Raw genomic sequence first — 11,456 nt, forward strand, 5'->3', positions numbered from 1 at the left:
GAGGGGTCCCACAGGATCCAAATCCTTCCATTAGGAGAATGGTTGTAATTGGAGATGAAGGACCAAGAGGGGGCAATAGAAGCGCAATGCGAGGGGCATTCTCTTGCAAGACACGAGTTTCCAAGAGGCGCAGAAGGAGGAGTGAGAAGATTTAATGAGGGCTCTAATGTCAGTGGTGTTGGCAGGGGAATCGAGGCCCCGACATTCCAAAAGAAACCGTAGACATGGGAAACTAGAGGGGGAAGGGCATCGACGACCAGGGGGACACTCCTATACCTCCTACGAAGTAAGCTAGGTGGGGCGATGGCGGGCAAACAGATGCAGCCGGGGAACCATCTGAGTCAAACAATGGCGGGGGGAGGGGGGAGGAGGGATGACCAAATCTAAAGGGGGGATGGTACACAAGGGGACAAGGAAAGGGGGAGAGGGGGTTAGAAGCAAAGGGGGTGGAAGAGGGGGTTAAAGGGATGAAAAACGTTAAAGCAAGTCGCATCGGGGTGAAGGCGGGGCAGATGTGGGGGAGTTGGTGAGCAAGGGAGAGGAGGGCCTGGAAGTGGGACAGGTGGTTGGGGTGGGTTGGGTAGAGAGAATGGGAGAGGAGGGCCTGTCTATGGGCTGGGCGGAGGTGGCACATAAGAGGGCCGTGGATTGGGTGGGCCAGGAGCTGGGTCGGGTTGAGTAGAGAATGGTTCTGGAATGGAGGGTGGAGGTGGAAGGGCATGGTTAGTGGTAAAGTTGTGGTTGAATTGAGCTGGAGGGGGTAGAATTGGAAGATTGTAATTAAAGAAAGATGGTATCCTGTTAAGAGCAGATGGTTTGGATGGGTTCTGGGCCGGGTTAAGGAGATGGTTTAAAGGGAGCAAGGGTGAGAGGGAAACAGGCTGGATGTGGTCCCAGGAGGGTTAGGTAGAAGGGGGGCAGGTCAGATCTGGAAAAGGAGGTCAAAGGGGTAGCAAGGGAAAAGCTGTTAAAAGGATCCGTTATACTACCTCGCAAAGGAGCATCACACCCATCGAGAGAAGAACTCCTGAGGGTCAGATTTCCAGACTGACCAGCGACAGTGGAAGGCAGCGAGTGCAGAGCTCTAAACTTTGAAGCATCCAGGATGCAGAGGAACTCCCACGAGAATCCATCACAAATTAGTGAAACCAAGATCTGCGAATCACATGCAGCAAGCTTCAGTGGCAAAAGTCAAGAAGAGATTGTAGCAAGCAGTCGTAGACGACCTGATGGAGGCGTCCTCGATCGAAATAGTCTGAGGAGCCAGTCTTGGTTGGCCAAGGATCAAGGAGCCAGCGATGGGAGCAGGCGACAGAGATGCTACAGGCACAGGAACCGAGGTGCCATCTCTACGAGACGGAGAGGCAGAGACTTGGGGTGCTCGGCGGCTACGTCAATGGCGGAGGCGCACTTTTGCCCTTCCAGTGCTGGGGGACCTGGATATGCTTGAAGGCAGAGGAAGAGCAGGGTAGCTTGCAGCGACAGGTTGACGACCAGCAGTAGAGAGAACTTCAGGAGCTTGAGGCGATGGAGCGGCTGCAGGCGCAGCTACAGGCGGTGGCGAGGGAACAGCGATAGCATCTTGAGCCGAAGGGACAGCGACAACATCTTGAGCTGAAGGAGACACGAAGCTTGAGGCGATGGCAACAAGACCTGAGGGGGAAGGAGTAGCTCCAGCACGATGACGGCAGCTTGAACAGGAACAGGAGAAGGGGGTGCGGGAGCCGAGGAACCAAAATGATCTTCAGAGGAAGGAGAGATGCTGGAGATGCCTGAGACGGTGACATCAAGAACTGGAGCAGCAGCTTCAGGAGCTACATCGGCAACTTCAGGAGCTTCATCGGCAACAGTAGCTTTGCCGGAGCAGTCACGGGATTGGTAGCTAAAAACTTTCCAGTAAATGCAGTGTGGTGGAATCCAATCAAACTTGACAGGTTGTTCAAAACTAAACCCATCTTCTTCGACGATGGTGATGGATGAAGGCGGAGGCTTATCAGCAGGGACATCGATGCACATTCTTGCAAAAGATAATCGGTCCATTTTGAGAGTACGGGCATCACAGTAGAGAGGGTATCCCAAGACCGAACCGATCCTGCTTAAGCATTCTTTACTCCAGTAATGGAATGGAAGACCAAGCAGTGCAATCCATTAGGGAATGGAGCTGAAGTCGACCTTGTGGAGCAGGATGTAGGGATTCCATTGCCGAAGGAAGATTGGTAAGGGGCCAACAAGCCAAGGAGCACCATCTAAAGCTCTGGCTTTGGTATCCTTTGAGAAGAACTTGAAGACAAAGACACCGCTATCGAGTAGGAAGATATCAACAAAACCTTGAGCTCTCCATTGCTTAGTTAGGGAGGCTTTGACAATGTTGAACGATGGTCTCTTTCCGAGGAAGTGACCCACAAGGCATGACTGCCATTTGGAAATTTCAGGAGAGAGCAGATTGCTGGGACAAAGGGCGTAAGAAGCACCATCCTAACAAGGAGGTTTAACAAAGTGGAGGGAAAGGTCGGGACTATTGGAAGAAGAAGGTTGAGAAAGTAGAGAAGACCAAGAAATTGGCCCAGGGGGGGTGGAGATGGTGGTGGAGGTGGAGGTGAAAGGGGGAGGGGGAGGGGGAGGTGGAGGTTGTAGAGGAGAAGGGAGTGGTGGCGGTGGGATGGAGGGGGTATGGGTGATGGTGGTGGAGGTGAAGGAGGTGTTGGCTGATGGGGTGGGAGGAAGACTGGGGATGGTGGTGCTGGAGGAGGTGGTGGGGGAGATGATGGAGGAGCTGGGAGTGGTGGTGGGGGAGGTGGAGGTGCCTGGCGGAGGAAGAAGGGAGGAGCTCATGTTCCGTATCAAAGCTTCAATCTTCTTATATCTATTGGTGCGGGATCTTTGCCCTTCCCAAAGCCACCATCAAAGCTATGGAAGCCCTTTTCTGTGCTTTCCTCTGGAAAGGAAAAGAATCCCACAGATTCCTCTACCCTCTCAACTGGAAATCCATCTGCCTCCCAAAATCCGAAGGAGGGCTGGGCATCCGCCGTATCCGTGATTCCAATACCGCGGGTATTTTGAAGCTTATTTGGAAAATCTCCTCTAAGCATGACTCCATTTGGGTCCATTGGGTCTACTCCCACTTCCTCAGGAATGACTCCATTTGGACTGTATCCGTCCCTACGGATTCTTCTTGGATTTGGCGCAAGATCCTTCTTCTCCGCCCCCTGGCCCTTAGAGCCATTTCCTCTTCCATCTTGGATGGATCCTCCACCTCCCTCTGGCTTGACCCATGGCATCCTTTTGGTGTCCCCTACAACTTCTTTAGAGCCAAAATAATTTATTCCTCCGGCATTCCAAAGTCTGCTCCCCTCTCCTCCATCATTTTTCAGGGTTCCTGGTCCCCCCCCTCCCCTACCCCCCTCGCCCTCTCCTTGATCTGGAATTCCCTCCCCACCCTCCCTCCCTCCCCCCATGCTCACGCGGACAAGGTTATTTGGCTCCCCTCCACTAATGGCCTTTTCAGCTTTAGATCCGCCTAGAATCTAGTCAGAACCCAAGCCCCTACTGTCCTATGGCATAAGTTAGTCTGGTTCAAAGGCCACATCCCTCGACATAGCTTCCTTGCTTGGAGAACCCTTAACCTTTGCCTCCCTACCCAAGCCTTCCTCTCCCACCGCAAAATCCACGTCCCCACATCTTGCATCTTCTGTTGGAATGGTTTAGAAGACATTGACCACGTTTTTTTTGCTTGCCCCTTTACCTCTACCATTTGGAAAAAAGCCCTTTCGTTTATATGGCCTCACAGTAGGAGACATCTCCCTTTCGCTCGAGAGTGGCTTTGGCTGGTCATGACTTACCCTGGATGCTCGATCTGTGACACTATTGGCAAGCTTATGTTTTGCGCTTCTCTTTACCACATTTGGATGGAGAGGAACCTTAGGAGATGGACCTCCAAATCTCGCTCTTTTGACTTGATTTGGAAAGCCATCTTTTGGGATGTCTCCACTAAGCTTACTTTTCTTCCTACCAAGGCTGTTTTGGACTCCCCAAGGAACAGGCATATTGTTGTGTCCTGGGGTTTAGATAGTGCTCTTTTAAGATCCCTCTCCCCCACTTAGTTGGGCCTGGGATCTGCTCTCCCCCCCCCCCCCTGTGTTCCCCTTTTTGTACATTCCCTCCCTATTTCGGTCCTCTTCTCCTTCTCACCCCCCTTGGGCTTTGGTAATTTAATTTTTTATTCACCAAAAATAAAAGATATGCAACCCAAAAGATGTTCCCAGAGAAGAAATTTTCCCTTATATAGACCGAGTTTATCAATTAAAAGGCTAAACTGGTGTGGCTCAAATCAAATTCTTTTTATTTCTCTTTCTTGTTTTTTTTCCTTCCCCTAACAACTTCATTAGAAAAAGAGAAAAGGGGGTACAAGGAAAGGAAACAATTCTCTTGATGCAAGGAATGTCCTAAACAAAAGCAAAACACAGGTCTAAAACAAATCAAGCAGTTAAAGCATTAAAGAAAGGGCAGAAAAAAAAAACCAAAAAACAGCACGCAGTCAAGGTGTCGAGTATAAATATCAGTAGCAGCCAGCATACTGGAAGAGATGTTTCAGAGAAACGCTAGATACACTTTTGTACACATGGATATGTTTATGATACATGCAAAACTAGTGTTTTTAATCATTGTACACAATATATAAGCAATAAACACGACATCCATTCAATATCCAGTTATTTTGGCTCCGCGTCATCTGTGTGTGTCATTTTCATTGGCAAATGCAATATCAAACCCACTACTAAGTAATAAGCAGCAGTTAAGAAAGAAGATTTGACAAAAAAAATCTATTTGTTATTAGGATACTAGCCTAAAGTTACTCCTAAAGGTCCAAACCAAGCAAACAATTTGTAAGTACAAACATACTAAATATTACTACCAAGTATTAAGTAGCATACACTACGTAGGTACACATTAACCATATTACTCAACTAGTAACATATTAAACAAACATGAAGCAGTATTCAGATAAGAATATAACATTTAGAGGGGAAAATTCAATTTCCTTATTGATGTAGAACCCGGGACAAAAATACCCTATTGGGTTTGCTGAATTATTTTAAATTCAAGCACAAAGAAACGATGGCAATTCAGTGAATAATCTTAAATTATCGAAGGGAGTGGCAGTATCATAATTTATTGGAACTTCACTTAGAAGATACAAAGTAAATAAGTAATAGGAGTGTGTGTAACGTATGACCAAAGGGTAAACTAGGAATGAGCGATAAAATATGGACAAAGTAGAATAAAAGGCAGATGGGGGTATAATGGGAAAATCAGAATTAAAAGATTTCTCACAATCGAAGATTATCATCAACCTCCAGAAAAAGCAGAACCAGCGAGAAAAGGAACGCTCGCAGATGAAAAAAATCACTCTCAAAGGATTCGGACCGACTGGAAACTACAGGGGAAAGGTTGATAGCGAGCAGGACTACCGTTTGCACGAAACCGACAGCTTAAACTGAGACGAAAGAAGGAAATCCAATCTCTGAATATACTCACAGGAGGTAATGCTAAAATCAGACCAGAAATCTTGCTTTGAACTCAGAGCAGGAGGGAGAATGGAAGAGATATCTCAAGTCTCCAAGGGCAAAGGTTTTCTCATGCCCCAAATCTCAGGCACAGATCAGAAAGGATAAGGGAGATCAAACCTTTAAAGAGGGGACTGAAGGGTTGTTCAGAATAGAGAGATTTCTGGTTTGTAAAACCAGTACCTGAAACTGTTAAAAATAGAGGAAGAACATGGGAGAATGGAAAAGAAAGATCCCAGGTAAGAATGCGGGGGGAGGGAGTTCGCCCAACTCACCAAGCCAAGCTTTCTCTTCAGAAGCACCTATTTTCAATTCATACTCAATCTGCCATTAACGATGGTTACAACTCGAATTTAAAAGAAAAATAAAAGATCCCTAAGTGTAATCTAAAACTGAAATAGAATCCTAAGTCAACCCTACCGATAAGTACCCCATTCAAAGTAAAAGACTAAAAGATAATCTAAATAAATAAATAGATTATTAATATCCTACTACACTCCAAAACCAATTGGATCCGGTTCATCTCCATTCGGATTCCGAAACAGGTTTGAGCCGACCCATGGAAGAATTCTTGTATCACTTATATTAGGGTTTTTTTAAGAGGGGAGAGGGCAAAAGAATATGCTTAAATCCATAGTGTTTTCAAGAAAAAAAAATCCATGGATCTAGGTCAGTTTTCCACTTTAGATATTATATTGGCAAAAACAAGCAGGAAAAGCCAACATTCAAGCAAAAAAAAAAAATTTAAACATACTTCAAGGATGATTTTTAATGCAATTTTCGGCTTATTTAATCCCTCCTCGTAGCTCTTTATTGAGTATAGATTGGAACTTAATGCAACCCAGGTTCCAAAACCCTAATTTAGGGTCGCTATGGGCCCAAAGATAAATAATAACTAAACTTTAAAGGAGTAATTGCAATTTTCTAAATTCTGAGAACAGTTCAGGACCCCTTTGGTATGGAAAATAGAATCAGGGACTAACTGGTGAATAAAGTTGGAATAAAGGGCTTTTCTGGAATAGCAGAATATTAAGGGAAAAGACAAATAAACTTAAGAAAAAGGGACTTTTGTGTAAACTAAATAAATGATTCCTTATTTGTAATTTACTGAACTGGTCATGATCTTCTTCTTCCCGATAGAACTCAAAGAACGATAGATCTAGACCTGATTCAATGGAGAGAACTAACTCGTATGACGATCAATCAAACTAAAATTTTGGGATTAAGTAGCTAACCCACACACTTAATTCCAACCAAAAAACACATGAATCAGTAATCCATAATCAATTAAATATTCCTGAAACAGCACTGGCAGAAGTTCAGGAACAGGATTTGATTTCAGGTAAGCATATCAACAAGATTAGTTTTAAGGAACAAAAACTAATGACAGATATATCCCAGATCTGATCTTCAAGATAAAGGCCAGGCTTAAGAAATAGATTGGCAGGATTTAATCTATAAACCATCAAAATAAAATAGGGAATATTGATGAAGCCAATGGAGAAAATAAAGATGGACGAGAGGGTACAGTTGAGTAAGTTGTGAGGAGAAAAAGTTAGGATTTACAAGAGGAAGAAAATGATGAGGAAACATATAATGAAGGAGTGAAGAGGAGGGTTAAGGGAAATACCGAGAAGGGGATAGAAAATTTACCCAAAAATAGGCAGTTCAAAAGGAGAAAAAATCTCTGGTAACAACTACAAGGATATTGCAGCGATTATATAGCTATTTATAAACTTCGAGATTGATTTTTTTTTATTTATTTATTATTTTTGGGTGGGGGTCGCGGGAGACTCAACTAAAGACTCAGCTTCCCTAATAATATTCTTCAACTGAAAACAAACCTTCTAGACTTCCAACTAACAGATCACATGCTTCAATATTCTAACCTAAAAGAAGTCACAATTGACTTTAACAATGAAACCCCCATGAACTGCTCCCCCCCAGCCCAACCACACACACACCCACCCAAAAAAATTAAATACTAAAAATTACATTCTAACAATGAGACCCAATGAACTGCTCTAAAAAAATTAATATTAATAATGAAAATTACTATTGTACAACCCCAAAATAGGAAAGACACAAACCTGCCCCTGAACATAAAAATCAAATCTAAAAACCTGTAAGCAAATCCTACCCATCCATTGGCAACTTAGGTTGCTCCTGCATTAAATTTTACAATAAAAAGTTACGCATATATATATTTTTTTGGGTGAATAAGAATTTCAATACCAAAAGAAGAAGAAAAGAAATTACAAAAGGCCCTAAAGAGGAAGAGCCCAACCAGCCAGCCTAAGCATTAGCCGGAGCAACCAAGGAGACATTTGAGAGACCCCAGGACTGAACAATGGACCTGTTCCTATGGGTGTCTTTACAAGTAGAGGGGGGAAGTAAAGATAGCTTTGCTTTAATTTCAAAGGAAATGGAATCCCAAATCTTTTAGAAAGGCCGAGAGATGGAAGTCCATTTTCTCAAATTACGCTCCATCCAAATATGGTTGAGAGTAGCACAGAAAGCCATCTTCCCGACCGTGTCACAAGTAGAGGAGCCAGCGAAAGTCATATCAATCCAAATCCATTCTCTAGCGAAGGGAAGAATACGCCTTCGGACAGGCCAGCATTTAAGGAGCACACCCTTCCAGATTGCAGCTGCAGTAGGACAATCAAAGAAGAGATGGTTCAGGTCTTCATCATTGTTCCAGCAGAGGCAGCAAGCACGAGGAACTGAGATCTGGCGGCTGCGAAGAAAGGCTTGAGTAGGGAGACAATTGTTGAAAACTCTCTAGGCTGTAAGGCAATGCCTAGGAATGTGATGCTTGAACCAAAGGAGCCTGTGCCAAGGGACCAAGGGGCCTTTCAGGAGAATAAAATTCCAAGCAGCCTTGGAAGAGAAGGAGCAAGAGCTGTTGGAGTTCCAATTGACACAATCACCTCTTGAGGCAACCCTTCTAGTGACCAGATGGAGGTCATTCCAGATAGGAGTGAGGATAGGACCAGAGATGGGGGGAGCCCAGCCATTGTGGTCTAAAATATCAGCAACCAATGAAAGCCTATGTAAGCCTGAGGAGTAGATGGATCTGGGGGTAACCCGATGAAGCAGAATTCCCATAGGGTGCCAGTTGTCAAGCCAGAGGTAGGTAGACTGACCATCACCAATGGTAGAGCGAATGACTTAAAGAGCCAAATGACGGCTGGCAATGATTTTCTTCCAAACCCAAGAAGCATCGGAACCCACAGAGGCAGTCCAAATGGAATCATGGCAAAGGCGGCCCGAGTAGATCCAATCAACCCAAATGCTCTTCTTTTTTGAGGCTATCTTCCAGAGGAGCTTGAAGATACCAGCTGAGTTCACTTCTTTGATACGCCGAATGCCTAGACCTCCTTCCTTCTTGGGAAGGCACACTGCAGCCCAACTCAAGGGATGAAGAAACCTGGAGGAGTCAGAGCCCTTCCAAAGGAATGAAGCCATAAGAGCTTCCATGGCCTTGATAGTAGATTGAGGGAGTCCATAGATACCCGACCAGTAGATATACGAGGCTTCCAGAACTGATCTAATGAGGGTTAGCCTGCCAGCATACGAAAGAAGCTTGCTTTTCCATAGTTGAAGTCTCTTACGGATCATGCCCAACAAAGGGGTGCAGTGATGAGCAGAAAGTCTAGCAGTGATCAAAGGAATCCCCAAGTATTTGACAGGCAACTGACCTTTGAAACCAGAGATGGCTAGGAAAGTTGCTTTGTCACCTCAGAATCTCAAAGAAAGAAGATGAGGGACTTGGATGGGTTTATGCGCAAACCTGAGAGCTCTTTGAATTGCAGGAGACAAAGTAAAATAGTCTCTAAGGAGGCAAGCGAAGCCTTGGAGAATATCATCAAGTCGTCTGCAAAGGCCAGGTGGGAGAGCTTTAGCCCTTTACACTTGGTCATAGGAGAGATGAGCTGTTGGTCAGTGCAAAGCTGGATCTGCCTGGAGAGGATTTCCATGGCAATAGTAAAGAAGTAGGGGGAAAGAGGGCATCCTTGCTGAATCCAGATCAGCTCCAAAGTACCCTGCTGGACTGCCATTAACTAAGACTGAGAACTTTGGGGAAGAGATGCAAGAGCTAATCCAGTGAACAAAGGGTACAAGAAACCCCATCTGAGTCAACACTTGAGCAATGTAGTCCCATCTAAGAGAATCAAAAGCTTTGTGGATGTCAATCTTCAGGAGTAACGAAGGAGAGTGATTCTTCCTATCAAAGCCTTTGACAATATCATTACAAAGAAGAATGTTATCAGAGATGTTCCTGCCAGGGATGAAGGCTGTTTGATTATCACTCACCAAGATGTCCACCACACTCTTGAGCCTTATAGCAAGAATTTTTGCTATGAATTTGTATAGAAGATTGCAGAGAGCAATTGGCCTGAAGTCATTCATAGCAATTGCACCTTCCTTTTTGGGGATAAGGCAGAGGAAGGTGTGATTAATACCCTTGACTTGATTGGGATTAAGGAAGAAGCTCTCTATGGCAGCTATAAGGTCAGCTTTGATGATATCCCAAGCAGCTAAAAAGAATCCCATACTAAAACCATCCGGCCCAGGAGCTCCATTGACCTTGAGGGAATGAATAGCTTTCACAATTTCATCTTCTTTTGGAATAGTACTTAGGGAATCCAAGAGTTCAGAAGGAACAAACTTATTGAGCAATTGGATAGGGATAGAAACATGCTCCTGTTGAGGCCTAGAGAAAATTCCTTTGAAGTGCTGAACTGCCATGTCCTTAATATCCTTAACTGTGTTAGCAACAGTGCCATCCTGCCGAGTGAGCTGAACAATAGAGTTAGAATTAACTCTAGCTTTCACCGACCTATGGAAATAAGCTGAGTTGGAATTCCCCCAAATCCAGCCATTTGATTCTTGATTTTTGCTTGAGGAAACTTTCTTCTCTGGCTAGTAAGGTGGAAAGTTGAATAGAGACCTCTTTTTCTTCCAAAGCAAGGGAATCATTGAGCAAGTCAGACTGCAGCCTAGATTGAATGGAAGCAAGGTCTATCTTTGCAATCTTTAACTTGGATGGTGATGTTGCCAAAGATGTTTAGGTTCCAGTCCTTGAGAGCAGCCTTGACATTTTTGAGTTTCTTGGAGAAGGCAATGAGAGGGGTGGAGAAGGCAAGGACAGGCTTTTGCCAAGCTTCAAGCACAACTGGGAGGAAGGTTGGGTGAGAGGACCACATGTCAAAAAATTTGAAGGGCTTGGGGCCAAAAGAAGTGAAGGGTTGAATTGCGAGAGAAATGGGAGAGTGATCAGAGATGCCTGGGTTTTCAAAAGAGGCATGAGAGGAAGGGAAGGAGTTTAGCCACTCTTCATTAACAAGAACTCTGTCTAATTTGCAGGCAATGCGACTGTTTCCAGCCCTTTTATTGCTCCAAGTAAGGGGAAACCCAGTCCATCTGAGGTCATTAACAGCTATATCCTCAATGCAATCGTTAAAGTCATTCATAGCAACCTGGTCACAGTGGTCTCCCCCCTGTTTTTCAAGACTGAAACGAATTATGTTGAAATCTCCTCCAAGGCCCCAAGGCTGGGACCCAATTTGGCTAGCAAAGGTTCTAAGATCAGCCCAAAGAGAAGACCTGAGAGTTGGGCAGTTTTCAGCATAGACCACAGAGAAGAAAAAGGAGAAGTGGCCTAAGGAATCAGAGAATTTGGTATGCAGGAATTGAGAGGAGGAAGCTGAGAGGGAGATGGAGATTTTTTTGGGGTCCCACAGGAGCCAGATTCGGCCATTGGGGTGATGGATGTAGTTGGAAATCAAAGACCAACCTGGAGCTATGGAGGCAAGGATTTTGGAAGAGTTGGGCTCCTTAATATGGGTTTCCAGGAGGCAGCAAAAGCACGAGCGAGAATCTCTA

The sequence above is a fragment of the Telopea speciosissima genome, chromosome 4, assembly GCF_018873765.1.
Source record: "Telopea speciosissima isolate NSW1024214 ecotype Mountain lineage chromosome 4, Tspe_v1, whole genome shotgun sequence".
NCBI lineage: Eukaryota > Viridiplantae > Streptophyta > Magnoliopsida > Proteales > Proteaceae > Telopea > Telopea speciosissima.